The sequence below is a fragment of the Rhinolophus sinicus genome, chromosome 17 (assembly GCF_057876585.1).
Source record: "Rhinolophus sinicus isolate RSI-liver-muscle chromosome 17, RSI-T2T, whole genome shotgun sequence".
Taxonomy (NCBI): Eukaryota; Metazoa; Chordata; class Mammalia; order Chiroptera; family Rhinolophidae; genus Rhinolophus; species Rhinolophus sinicus.
Window position 1 is genome coordinate 80721864 of NC_142517.1, and position 13484 is coordinate 80735347.

The following is a 13484-nucleotide window of genomic DNA, read 5'->3' on the forward strand; positions in this document are numbered from 1 at the left end:
ATAATATGGGCAAATCCCACCTACCATTAAAGCTGGCAGTATTTGCTCAACATTAAAGGAAGGAGACGTTTGGGGCAAGCCAGGGAGCTGGAACCCAGGATCCAGGATAGACACTTCTCCACAAGTTTGGAGTTTGGTATTTCTCAAGCCCTGGCGGCAGGGATGTTTACTCTCAGGTTATGCAAAGTCCCAGCTTGGGTTCTGGAAAAAATGAGCTGACAACTTTGCCTGAAAAGAGTGGCTTGCTAATTCCTGGGGGACAGCTTGCTTTTATTAGACTGTAGCTATTGTGGTGTCTATCCCGAGCAATGAGGGTGTCACTCACTCTAGCACCCCTACCTATCATGGTCTTTATTGTCTGGCAATTTATACTGTGTTCCACATCAAACCTGCTTATAGCCATATTGTCTGGATCTCAGATGTTACTGAGAAATTTTGGAAAGTAAATAGGTTTTCTTTGGGGCATATGTAGAAGTGAGCATACTGTATTTACAGAAATAATCTTCGCTTTTGGGTCACTCTGCCATTCGGACTCTGTTGATTCTTCCTTAACTTCAATTAGATTTTGCTTCTCCTTTACTTTAGATGTAAAATCCTAACCCAAACCCTAAAAACCAAATGTTATTCCTTTATAAATACCATGTCTGAACATGCCAGTGGTGTGTCAAATTTCAGATACATGAGCTTGAAGTTAAATGCAAATTCTAATTTCCTTTATAAAGGAGCTGATGAAAATCCATTGTGAAAAGGTTATGAGAACAAGCTTATCTTATAATTGCAGCCAAAATTCAAGCCATTATTTAAGACGTGAAGCATTTGGCAACAGAAAGATTGTTGTCATTAGAAAGGAAGCCCGACACATTACTCTTGGGCTGAGAAAAAATCATTTAGCTGTCATTGTTACTTAAGGAGTGACACAGGAAGATGGCAGAAATTAAAATGGCCATTTCTACCTTGAATAGTATAATTTATACTTTTTTAATCTAAGAAGCAGAGATAATGAAGAAACATATCAGAGAGAGATTCACTTATTGGTTAGTACTTGACGTGTAGCTAACTTTGTATCCCTTTAATGCATAGAGGAAGCCAGTGGATCTTGACCACAGTGGTGGTAAAGAGATGAGCACTTCTTTCCTCACCAGTATAGTATTAGCAGCCTGAGGTCTGTAACTTAATGACATTGTTGTCTAATATGTAGGTATTCTTATTCTCATTTTTGGAAAGAAGGGTTAGGGTGAGGCCACTGAGGTCATCCTGGCTGGGTTTACCTTAGCTTGGATGAAGAGGGAAATGGCCCCTGGAGATTTGTGAAGGTAAGTATTTGGAAGGCTCTGTTATTTTTGGAGGCTGCAGAAAAGTCCAGTATACTTATCACCAACTCCTCCCAAATAGTTCCTCCAGATGTCCCTTCCCTTGGTGGTTATGCTGAATCACTGTCTAAAATGGTTCTGGCTGTCTCGTTTCTCATCTCCTCCCAATGCAGTGTTGTTTCTCTCTTCTTGATATGAGAGGAAAATCAATGAACATTCCCCAAAATGTTTTCAAATGGATTTCTTGTTCTAACGTATTATCTCATATATATTTCTTTCGCTTGTCAATCATGCTTGCCCTAAGCTTGCATTGCACTTCTGTGTGGCTAGACTATCTATTTCCATTTTGGGGGAGGTGAGAAAAGAGGTGGCACATTCAACTTAGGCCATTAAGGAGAGATTAACGAAGGGGCTATTTTCTAGGTTGTGGGCAAGGTTAATGGAAACCAACAAGGAACGGTGAAGCACTTTAATCTCCCTGGTCTCCCATCCTCCGATTTCCTACTCCTGCCTCCCACTGAACACAGCCAATTGAAAGCCCTGGGGAGCTCCTAAATGCAGGTCAACTCCTGGAGCACAGAGCAGTGGAAAAGATCAATATATCTAGATAGACAAATAGAGAGTATTCAGCACCAGAATTACTTCTGGAACATTCTCATTGTCCTCCTTTCCTAGTTCTCTTTAGGCTGCTTTCTTATCCTGTCAGTTGGTATCCTTAGCAATCCAAAACTAATTCTTGTGTGATTGCTCAAATGAATTAGGGACCTAACATACAAAATAAAGAAAAAGAATCAAGACTTCTTGAGCATTTGCTTCTCATCCACAGGTTTAACACACCTAAGCAGAACATAGGAAAGCATGTCTGCTGTACTGTCTCATCTCTTGCGGTCCCAACTGCAGGTTAAGTGAATCTGGAGGAATGGATGTGTTGTGAATTCTTCAGGCCAGGTGCAGGTAGCTGAGAGTTTATTATATTAAACATTTTTTATTTTTGTGACTGTGGTTCTATTTTGTTTAGGGTATTCCTTCCTTTTCTCTGTTTATATCCTTACCCCAATCATCTCTTTCTATCTCCACTTTATCTTTTCATGTCTTTAAATGAATACCCCCCTTTTTTTTTTCTGACATGGATGAGACCACTATTGTAAATAGCTGAGAAACCATCAGTGTCTTTCCTTTACCCTCCTTCCAGAGTAAGGGAGTTATAGGCTTATAACTCCCTCTTAAGAGTGTGGACATTCTTGGCTAAATAAGAGAAATATTTTAAAGATGGACTTCCTACATAACCCGCTCTCCCATGAACCTCCATCCTGCAATGGATTATGGAACCCTTGTTCATTTCATTGAGGATGTCGCTATCCTCCCAAGTTTGTAAGTGGCCTAGTTTCTTCCCCTCAGATTCTCCCTTCCTTGAGTCCTCATGACAATTTTTTCTCAGACTAACTTCTGGCATTCCTTCAGGTTTTATCTAAATGCCTTTTTTTTTTTTCCTGGAAGCTTCCTCTGAGTCCCAAGAGCAGGATAAATCCTCTGTTGTGGAACTTACTACACTGTAATTAATGTTTTATCGGTCTTTGCCTCTAGTTCATAATATGCTCCGGCATGGCATGAACAATAAGTGTTCTGTTCATCTCTAGTCCCCTAACACCAAACAGGCAGTAACTACTCATTAAATACTCACTGAGTGAAATTGACTCTGATATATCCAAAGACCAACCAAGTTGCAACATTGGGGGTTTGGAAACCCAGGACCTTTATCATTCATGGTAGGCCACCCTACACTGTCAGGCTTTTTAACGGTCTTATTTATTTTCTGTTTTAAAATAGCTTTTTAAAAAATTTGTTTATTTGGTCAGTAGCAGGTTTAAAAGTAGAATTTTGCATTTAGCTCCAAGTGTGGTGGAATTGCAACCTTACAGCAATTTACAAAAGCTCTAAAAGATTTGGCGAATGTTTTTGCCTGCTGCATTTTTGTAAGTATTTATTTTGGGAAGAGGCTGCAAATTTAACTTGCTTTTCATGGTCCCTTTCTTGCTTTATTTCTGTCTGAAGGAAACTGATATGAAATGAACTGGAAACTTTAGCATTCTCTTTGTTCTTTTTTAACTCTATTATTAAAACAATGTGGAAACAACACTGGACTTGGACTCATAAGCCCCAGGTTTCAGGCCCCAATCAACCATGTTTTCTCATCTGAAACAGAGATGGTAATAATACCAACTGCATAGGGTTGGTGAGGATTAGATGATCCACATAAAACATTTAGTGTAGGGCTTTGCAAATAGTAAGCGCTCACGAAGTGATGATGGTGGTGATGATGATGACAAATGCTAGATTATTTAACATATCTGAATGCTTGCTGTTTTACCTACATCACAGAATTGAGAGGGTCCTAGAGAAATGAGAAAAATGTATGTGAAAGCACTTTGTAAACTACTTAACTGTAATGGATAACAATAAAAAAATATTGATGGTAGTAATGAATAATCGTAAAAATAAATGTTGTATGTGTATTTAACTCCCATTCCATAGCACTCAGTTCTGTTCTGAACATACTATGCTCTCTCTTTTTTTCGTTGCTTGGGAAATCAAGAGTTATGACTGGGAATGAAGTTTAAGCGAGCCGGTCACACTCATCAAATGGTTAACTTTTCTAAACTTAATGTATCAATTTCAAAACCTGAAAAGTTAATTCCACATTTCACAGGCTCTTTTACCTATAGTGTCCCCAATGTGAAGAAAGTTTGTTGATTTAACTTTACATTTGTGAGAAGTAACACTTAGTTGGCAAACAAATACTCCTGAACTGAAGGAGATAAGCTTGCTTTAAACTTGAAAGTCATTGCTTCTGGTTTTGTTTTGTATTTTAAAGAAAAGACTATTGGTGACTTTCATTCTTATCACAAACAGCTCAGGTTTCCAGATTGCCGGTTGTGGGGTCCCGAGCAGGAGAAGTTCATTGGTATTTTCCTTCAGAGTTGCTTTTGCAAAAAATCTTTAGGACTGCTAGCTCTTTCTGTTGAATGCCACTAAGAAAGAGGTATTTAGGAGAATTTAAATATGTGGAACATTCTTGGGATAGTCTCAGCTTCAACTTTTGATTGCATCAAATTTGACTTAACAGAACTTCTCTTTCTTTCCTTTTCGATTAGCAGTATTACTGAGCAATGAGTACATGACAAAAGACTGGAAGAAAAAAAGATAAAAACAAAATATGGAGTACAGTAAGTTCTCATTTAATGTTGTCAGTAGGGTCTGCAACTTTCAGTGAAACTAAGTATAAGGAAACCAGTTTGCCATAGCCTAATTGCTGTAAACAAGAGCTAAGTACCTATGGCACCTCATCAATGTTATAAAAAAGAAACAAGCACGTTATTTGAGGACCCTGTGCTGAGAATTGATAATCAAGCTCTGAAGAATTTTGAACCTGACGTTATTGAGTAGATGCCTTCTGAAAAGTTGTCTGCTAATCAGAATCATAAAATGTTAGATCTGGAAGGTGCCTTGAAGCTCATGAGTTAACCTCCTTCCTTTGCTAAGGAGGAAACAGATACTTGTTACTGACGAGCACCCCTTATTGTGTTATGTTCACCATGCTTTTCTGCATCTCTCTTATTAGGTCTTTGTTATCACATGAACACTTGCCAGTAATCAGTGTTGGCAAACTCTAAATGTTAATGCCTTTTAATCAGCTAGGCTTTTAGGAAACATGGGCCGAAAGCCTGGAATAACCCTGCTTAGCTCTAGAAATGAATGGTGCATCAAGTTTTAAGAATTTTTATTCGAATGAATGATGGTGATAGAAATGGCAATCATGTTCACAGTGACAGAAGAAACCACAGTTATGTGTTGTGTGAGCATGGGTGTGTGTGTCCTGGCTTCATGTGTTTCACATTCCCAACTTTCTTCCATGTTTCCCCGAAAATAAGACCTAACCAGAAAATAAATCCTAGCATGATTTTTCAGGATGACATCCCCTGAGCATAAGCCCTAATGCGTCTTTTGGAGCAAAAATTAATATAAGACCCGGTCTTATTTTTGGGGAAACACAGTTGTTACATTTCCTTCTAGCTTCTATATTATTTAGCAGTAAGCCTGGGTGTAAGGCAATGCGTCTGCTACCTAAGGTTCCTGGAGCAAATAAGCCATAGCACTGTGAACACTGGCTATTAACATTTTCTTGCTACATGTGGAAGTGGGGACGGTGCAATCTGTCCTTGCTGGATACCCTTGTATGGACCAAAATTGACCAGTTCTCTCTCATAACTGAAGTCCCTTTGACCATGGACCTAGCCCCATTCCTTCTCTTTCCTTTTTCTGCTTCCTGATCAAAAGTATGAGATTTGATGCCCCAAGGCCTGAGAAAGTTAGGATATTTCTACTGCTAGTAATCTTGGTCAAAATAGTTGGAATCTAGGCATTTGGTTAAAAAACAAAAAAATGACATTTATCCACTTAACCTTTGATTTTAGAACAAATTTGTGATGGGTAATCAAGGTGGATATTAAAATGGATTTTATTAAATGTAAAAAAACTGCATGTCAAGAGCAATGTTTACCTGAAAACATCCATAGTACGAGGTGTGACAATTAAGTTCGCGAACTTGATGCAATGATGTTGCTAACCTTTCTTGATACCAGAGGGATTATTCATTATGAATTTGTACCAACTAGAAAAACAGTTAACTAAGTTTACTGTTTGGAAGTGCTGAAAAGGCTGCATGAAAAAGTTAGACGACTTGAACTTTTCACCAACAATTCATGGCTCTTGCATCACGACAGTGCACCAGCTCACACAGCACTGTCTGTGAGGGAGTTTTTAGCCAGTAAACAGCTATATTGGAACACACTCCCTACTCATCTGATCTGGCCCCCAATGACTTCTTTCTTTACTTGAAGATAAAGGAAATATTGAAAGGAGGACATTTTGATGACATTCAGAACATCAAGGGTAATACAATGACAGCTCTGATGGCCATTCCAGAAAAAGAGTTCCAAATTTGCTTTTAAGGGCGGACTAGGCACTGGCATTGGTGCATAGCTTCCCAAGGGGAGTTCTTTGAAGGTGAATGTAGTGATATTTATTCATCAATGAGTTATGTAACACTTTTTATAGGATGAGTTCACGAACTTAATTGTCAGGCCTTCATAAGTCCATTCAGATTTTAGAGTATCACACTAGAGCACATGTCAGTGATTGCTCTAAAAACCCCTCCATGGACAGATAACACGTTCATGATAAAATGAGCACTGTAAGGACGCCACTGTCCAGTTTTTCCAAGTCTTTCTGCTGGAGCTTTCCCTCCATACCTCCACAGCCTCTGCATGACAAGAACTCTACAAGACTTTTCGAGGGGATCTTAAAGTATCCCAGGCTGTAGAACATAAAGAAGAGTGTGTAGCGTGCCTTAGGACGGGGGCAGGAAACTCCAGACGTGGGTGAGCTTCACTTTGCTGGACATTTCCAGGATGGCCTGCAGGCAGCTGTTGATAAGTGGAGTTTTCTTAGATGAGCAGCTGGTGTGACTCCTTAGATTAAGCAGCATGAGGAACTCACTCAAGTGACCTTGAGATGTGAAGGGGAGGGGTGGGGAGTGGGCTACAAAACACGGCTCTGCTCTGGCTTCTAAGGATGTCCCCTGTGCCAGACAAACAGTCTTGGCTATTTTCTCGTACGCTAGCTCCTTCTGGGCATATGTCCCTTCCTCACCTCGGGTCTGTCCCCAAGGTTGCTTAATTGCTGTTCTTTGAGAAACATTTTTGTTTTTCTGAGATTATGACTCTTCCCCATTTTTTTTTTTTTTAGTGTTAAAATGCCTTCCTTTAATAAAATGATGGTGAACATGGATGGTATTTCTTGTTTTTGACTGCCTACTTGGCAAAATTGGCACCTGGCAGCCTTCTGCAATTCTTCACAATGTTGTGGTGTTTGTTTAGTTGACTGCTCTTTGAACTCCCAACGTCTGGAACACCAGGGTGTGCAAGCCCTAAAGGCAAGGGTGGCCAGGAAGGCTTGTGGGCAAAGGAGGATCTTGCAGACACTGTAGAAAGGGTAGACAGGGTATCGAGTGCCAAAGGAAGGGAGGAGCAAGCAGGTACTTGACAGGAAAGAGGTTAAGTCAGAGGAAATGAGATTAGGCAGCAAGGAACAGGCCTTGCCAAACCCAGTGCATGGCAGGTGGAAAAGAAGCAGACTTAGCGGCAGAGTCACAGCACAGGGACCTGTTGATATGGGTGCAGGGCTCTTTCCTTGGAGCACTGGGTGGTGCTGGGTCTTTAATGGAGAAAATACAGGGGAAATAGGGAAAACATTAAAAACAATTATACTTTATACTTATTTAAACTTTCTCTTTCCATCTAAAATATCAAATATCCTTCTAAATGGAAAGCATTGAATTTCTCCTATAAAAGTCTTACCCAGTATCAGTTACAATTACTAGCACGTGGGAGACATGCCCATTTACCAGCATCTTCCCCTAAACCAGATATTGTTCATGTTTTTAACTCATGCATTCAAAAGTAATGGGTGAAAAAAACAAACAGATAATGTACTGCTGTTTCAATTATCATTTTCCTGATTAGTACAGATTCAGCATCTTTTCTCATGTTCAGGGTCACTTGTACTTCTTTTGAAGTTACCTACTTGAAATTGACCAGTTAGTGTTCAAGGTTTCTTGTAGCCAGCTCCTGGTAATTTAAGTTTTATCAAAGGATAGAATATGCCCTCTTTTCTGAGTTTGCCTATCTACCCACCTGCTCTGAGAGTGATTTAGATCTTGATCTTGGATACAGAGAGCCTAGATTCAACTCCTGGCTCTACCGCTTAGTGTGCTACCTACCTACCTCTTAAAGCTTCTGGCACATCCGCAATAAAATGAGGGTAACATTAGAACTCTTTTCCACAGAGTTCCTGTGAAAATTAAGTGAGGAAACTGCATGTAAATGGCTTAGTACAAGATTCGGCACATTATATAAATAGTAGTGATCATATTTAATGCAAGGAATTCTAGGCTTTTAATTATAAAGAGTAAGCACACTCCTCCACCACAATTAGTATGATTCCTCCTCTTCAATCTCAAGCCCACATCTGGTTAAGATACTCTGAGGCTTCTATTTTGAGTTGGCTGAGTTAGCTGCAATTCCTTTTGAGATATTTCTGCACTTTAAGTTTAGTGCTCACTTTGCACTTACGGATTACCTATTTTACGCCGTTCAGAAATTTGAACATATACTGCCAAGTTATAAAAGGTTTGGGATTGTTGCTGTGTGGGATCTTGATTGAAGCAAGGTATAGAGTTAACCCGAATCACAATAATTATTCTGGGTTGTAAATTATGAGAGCGATAACTGGAGTGAATGGAGATCTAAGTGTATGTAAAAGAGAATTAATTTCCAGTTTTCTGCTAGAATATTCTAGATAATTATTTGTCATTATTGTTAGTGATTATAATAACATGGAAATGATCATATAATTAAACACTACCTTTATAAAATAGTTTATTGCTAAGGTTATTTCATAAAAGTGGAAATTGATAATTTCTCCTAAGGATCCTATTAAGGAAATATACTACACTGAATAACTATGAGAAAATATGCAATGTTTCTTCTTTTTCCTCTTATTACTGAATTATAATGTGCAAAACTATGAAACATTACATAAAATAGTTATAAATGTCACTCCAGTCTCTCTTACCAATAACTTTTATTCTATGAAACTGGAATTTCTATTAAAATGCAATAGGCAGAACTAGGAATTTACAATAATAATCTTGATAGCTCCATGCTTCAGAGACTTTTTTCCCTATGGTCTCCAAAATTTACATGGGATTTTGAAAGAAAGCAGATGTTATGTCCTCTTGGTGGATATCAAATGCATATGGCCGTGAAGGAGCTTTTTGCGTGAAAGCACACGAGAAATCAGGCTGGCATGATAATCTAAGTCCCTCAGTTCCCAGAATTGGACCCGTAGAGCGCCAGCAAAACTGAAGTTGAGGCAGTAGGGTGATTACCTCAGCTGCTCAGCTTCTTGCATCTCTAAATGGTGCATTCATCAGCTCTAGGAAAATGAACAATTATAAAACAGGGTTGGGATTTACTTCTAATTCTTGGGGGCCTTTCCTCATTATTATCACATATGTATTGTGAATTGCTTAACATTGATTAATTGTCAGATTATTGTAGAATGAAGGCGACTAAGTAAATGGACACAATTCTTTATTCTAGGAATTTATTTTCTAGATGGGGGAATGCCTGTGGGGTGATGGATACATGTGGCATGGATATGCCTAGTGTCAGGTCATCACTGAGGAAAACCAGGCATCTACAAGGTAGACAAACATGAACATCAGTGGAGACAAAGCTAATCTTAGTGGCCTGCCACCATGAGGATTCACCCTCCTGGCTTGGAGATTGACAGTTCAGTTTGGATCACAGGATGAGGTAGGCCAATCAACTCAAGCCTTTATAGTTCCCTTGTCACGGCATTGCTATGTCTTTCTGACTCTCCTATGTGCTGCTCTATCATAGATTTGACAAGCTCCATGAAAATTAGATGGGATATTATTAAAAAAAGAAAAAGAAGAGGATGTGAAAAAAGTATATGGAGGGGAGTGTGTTAACAGAGGTTTCCTTTCACACAATGCACAAATATAGAGCATTTAGCTACTTAGAAAAAAAAAAAAAAACACCAAAAGTGGAAATGATTTTAATTGAAAGTTGCCTTTTAAGTAAGTGTCTTCTGGAACACTTTCTATTATGTAATAGCACAAAGTAAACATGGTCAGGATGTGTGTGTGACTCAGGGTGAATGACACAACTGTAAGGAAACCAAGCTTCTACACCCTCATCAAGGTCCACGTGCTGGTGCTGGCGACAGCTAGAAAGAGACCCAGGGGACTTGGGGCCAGGTTTTCAGGGCACGGCGTTGTGTCTTCAAATGAAGGCCAGTCCCAGAACTGTCCTTAGAAGCTGAGCCTACCAGCCACTGAACAAGATCTGCCGAGGGTGGGACAGTGCAGCGTTGCTACTAGACGGCATGGGACAATGGGAAATGTCTGGACTATGCATAGAAGACCTTAGTCTCGGGTTTGTTTTTCAGTAGCTGTGATATTCTGGGTAAATCGTTCCACCTTTTAATAATCCAGTGTCTTTGCATGTGAAGCTGGAAGATGGGACTGGATACTTTCCAGTGTCCTCTTTTAGCTCTAAAAATGCTAATGATTTGCTGGTTTTGACAGGCAATACTTACCTTCTTTCTTTTTTTCAGGAAAGACATTATGTAGCTCATTTTTAAAGTGAAAGGTTTAAATGTATAATGTTTTCTGTTGGTTTATTCATATGTATTATTTCAGCAAATGAAACACAATTGACATTTAAATGAAGCATTATTGCAGATATGGTGTCCATCTTTTTTGAGGCTATAATTCTTTAGGAATAAAGACTATTCTATGATACCCGGGATATGACCAAAATTCCACAGAAATAGGACAAAACAGGGCTTCACCTGGTTGCCAAAAGATTGGCTTTCATTGTATGCACAATATTTCTGGTTTTTTGATCTTAAACTCCACCCTGCTGCAAAAATGCAATTTGGGCCAAATACCACATCCAGGGATGAGGCAAATTTAATCTCTTTTCATTCTGGATGAAATACAACTGATACATTTTTTTTTTTTTTTTTTTTACTATTTTGGTGCAGTCTTCAATAGGAATCATTATTGTATTTAATCAACAAAATTTTTTCAAAATTGTGTTGGCAGCAAGATGGTGTTATAAAACTGACAGCTACCAAAGTAAAGCTTTCTAATATATAATTGGCAGATATAAACTATAAGGAGAACCTTTAATTTATTTTTGGCCCCTGATTTATTAAAAATGCTTGAATATCTCTATATTATATGCATATTTTATTATTTTCCATTAAATCTACAGTTTATGTCAGGCTTATTTCAGTTAGATTTAAGCAGACATTCCTTCTTCCTTAAAAAATGTAGTGTTCACAGTCTTGTCTGCTCCCATTTAGGCATCTTATCAAGGGTATTGTTCCGTTTTCTGCATGCTTTCAGTCACTGAAAACCCTCTCCATAATAAAATAAAGATATATGGGCACAATATAGTCACAAATAATCATATATGGCATCCAAGTTATATATAAGTAAATTTATGACTCATTAGCATATAGGTGAAGTTTAAAATTATGGGAATGAATATTGTCATCCAAGTGAGAGAGGGTAGACATAGATGGAATGGGTTTAGGACTGATCTATAGAGAAAGTCAAACTGTAAAGGCTGACTAGAGAAAGAGGATCTTGTAAAGGAGATTGCAAAGATGTAGATTAAAGGAAAACTGAGGAATGTGTATCATGGAAACTGAAACAAGATAGAGTTTCAAAAACATATAAAAAGAAACTGAGGAAGTGTCTATAAATGCTGCTAATTGGTGACTGAATCAAATTCACTTAGCAAAGTGAAAGAAACCATGCTCAAAAGGGTATATACTATTTGATTCCATTATATGACATTCTTGCCAAGGCAAATTGCAGGAATAGAAAACAGATTAGTGATTGCTAGGAGTTGAGCATGAGGGTAAGTTTACTACAAAGTAATAGAGAGTAGGGTGGGTGGCTGTGATAGAATAATTGTATAGTTTTCTATATTATTCTTTTTTGCATTTTAAAGATGTCACTCCATTTGTTTCTGGCTTTCATAGATTTCTTTTTTAAAGGACATGTCTGATGTAATTTTGATTGCAGTCCTCTGTGTAATGTGTCTTTTTCTCTTTCTTCCTTCAGGATTTCATCTCTGTGTTTTGCTTTCAGCCAAAATCATGCCGTGTCAAATTTTTTTTTTTTTTTTTAATTCTCTATGGTGTTTTTGAGCTTCTTGGGTACATAGTTTGATGGCTCTCAACAATTTTAAAAGAGTTTCAGCATAATTTCTTTAAAGATTTATTTTTCTGTTCTGTTTTCTCTCTCTGATATTTTAATAACAGTTATTTAGACTTTTGGGGTTGTACCCCAGCTCTGTCCTTTACTTTTATATTTTTTAATTCTCCCTTTTTAATCTTTATGCTGTAGTTTGGGTAATTTTTATTGATTTATCTTCCATGATCATTGAATCTTTCAATGATCAATGATCAATGATTCTTTCATTGAGTCTTTCTATTGACTGATGAGCCTTTTGAAAACATTCTTGTAGTCATGATGCAGACTTTTAACGAGCTGGTGTATTGAATGCAGTAATCTTTATTAATAAATATTAAAAATGAGATGGTTGTAATACTCTATTGTACTGTCCAATTTGGGGTAGTTAGTAAGCTTTTCCTAGCCTCATAAAATAAAATGGCAGTTTTCTCTCATTTAATGAAGCAGTTTTTATTATGTAGGTACTACTCATTCCATGCAGTTTTTCTAAATACGTATTTCTTGTAAAGTTATTTTGTTCTGTTGTTTCTGTGGGAAGGAATTTTTTCTTAGGTGAAATTCACATAATACCAGGGGTGCTAAAAAATGTACACATTTTAAGAGATGTTATCTGTGTATTACTTTTTGAAGCTGAATTGAATTATGGTAGCAATGTGTAGTTTGATGTTCGCTCAAAAGATGGCGTTGATCAAATGAATGCTAGTGTCATTCATTGTATTATAATTTTAATAGTTTTTTCCTTTCTTAAAATGTGTATACATTTTTTGGCATCCTCTGTATACAATTAACCATTTTAAAGTATACTATTCAGTAGTATTTAATCACAATTCAATAGTATTTAGTATATTCACAATGTTGTACAACTACCATCTCTTTTTAGTTTCAAAATTTTTCCATCACCCCATAAAAAAACACTTCATACCTATTACATAATTACTATCCATTCTCCTCTCCCCACATCCCCTGGTAACCTTTAATGTGCCTTTTGTCTTTATTGATTTGCCTATTCTGGATATCTCATATAAAGGGAATCATATAATTTGTGACCTTTGTGCCTGACTTCTTTCACTTAGTATAATGTTTTTGAGGTTCATCCAACTTGTAGCATGTATCCATACTTTGTTCCTTTTTATGGCTGAATAATATTCCATTTTGTGTGTACCATAATTTGTTTAGCCATTTGTCCATTGATGGACATTTGGGTTGTTTGTACCTTTCAGCTATTATGAATAATGTTGCTATAAAAAATTGTG

At 37.6% G+C, this 13484-nt stretch overlaps 1 long non-coding RNA gene across 8 annotated transcripts in view; it reads left to right on the forward strand.

The window, feature by feature from the left end:
- Positions 1–13484, forward strand: part of LOC109460765 (uncharacterized) — a 318121-nt gene that overhangs the window by 73497 nt on the left and 231140 nt on the right. Inside the window, exon 3 of one of the 8 annotated variants that reach the window (XR_016019544.1) lies at positions 2137–2264. The exons of the other annotated variants lie outside the window; for them this stretch is intronic. This is a non-coding gene — a long non-coding RNA (uncharacterized LOC109460765). The remainder of the gene's footprint in view (positions 1–2136; positions 2265–13484) is intronic. 8 annotated transcript variants of the gene reach the window in all.